The sequence below is a fragment of the Larimichthys crocea genome, unplaced genomic scaffold, assembly GCF_000972845.2.
Source record: "Larimichthys crocea isolate SSNF unplaced genomic scaffold, L_crocea_2.0 scaffold74317, whole genome shotgun sequence".
NCBI classification, from domain to species: domain Eukaryota; kingdom Metazoa; phylum Chordata; class Actinopteri; family Sciaenidae; genus Larimichthys; species Larimichthys crocea.
Genome location: NW_020859803.1, coordinates 1 through 1,078, shown reverse-complemented (window position 1 = coordinate 1,078; position 1,078 = coordinate 1). Strand labels below are relative to the sequence as shown.

Below are 1,078 nucleotides of genomic sequence, written 5' to 3'. Positions count from 1 at the left end.
CAGAGGGATACTCAATACACACAAGATATATCTACCAGGAGTGCATGGGCATGTTGCCCATTGGATCTTAGACTGGTCACATGTTAAACACTGTGGACATCAGCTATGTGTGGAGGAGTTAGAAAGTTTCAAGAGTCACTTTGGACTTTTTTGTGAATACAGTTCCTGCACACATGAAGCTCAAGAACCTGAGCTTCAATTGTCTAGAACAGCAATGGTTAACTCCTGAACATGGCAGAAAGCTTGCAGAGGTGAACATATGGATGTACATGACAGAGGGACACTCAATAAACACATTTATTTACCAGGAGTTGGGTTCGAACCCACGTGGGCATCTGCCCATTGGATCTTAAGTCCAACGCCTTAACCACTCGGCCATCCTGGTGTTTGTCTCCCGTTCTTTCAATGCTGCATAGCTGCCCAACAATGTAATAGAAACATGCCAGATTAACAGACACAGACCAGTCACCAGCGGAAACGCTTTAAGAATTTTTTGTCATTTAGGACTTTTGTTGCGAATACAGTCCCTAGACACACAGAGCCTGAGTTTCAGTTCCCAGACATCTGTTTTTGAAGCTTATTACTGGGTGATGTATTAAAGGTAGCTGTAGCTGCTATTTTCCTCAACATATGAGGAATTATCCAACTGTTGTGAAGACAACTCCCAGACACAACACCTCAATGTGGCAGAAAGCAACCTTCAGGACTCAATACACACAAGATATATCTACCAGGAGTGGGGTTTGAACCCATGTGGGTCTACCGTGGATCTTAGACTGGTCACCTGTTAAACACTGTGGACATCAGCTGTGTGTGGAGGAGTTAGAAAGTTTTAAGTGTCACTTAGGACTTTTTTGTGTATACCGTTCCTGGACACATGAAGCTCAAGAACAGCTGTTAACTCTTAAATATGGCAGAAAGCTTGCAGAGGTGAACATATGGATGTACATGACAGAGGGACACTCAATAAACACAACATATATCTACCAGGAGTGGGGTTCAAACCCACGTGGGCTTTTGCCCATTGGATCTTAAGTCCAACGCCTTAACCACTAGCTGCTATTTTTGAGGAATTATC

At 43.4% G+C, this 1,078-nt stretch overlaps 1 non-coding gene across 1 annotated transcript; it reads right to left on the bottom strand.

Annotated features, from left to right (window-relative positions):
* Window positions 1–302: 302 nt before the first annotated feature.
* On the bottom strand, window positions 303–385 carry trnal-uaa (transfer RNA leucine (anticodon UAA)). Its single transcript has one exon. It is a non-coding gene; the product is annotated as a tRNA-Leu (tRNA).
* Between the last annotated feature and the right edge of the window lie 693 nt (window positions 386–1,078).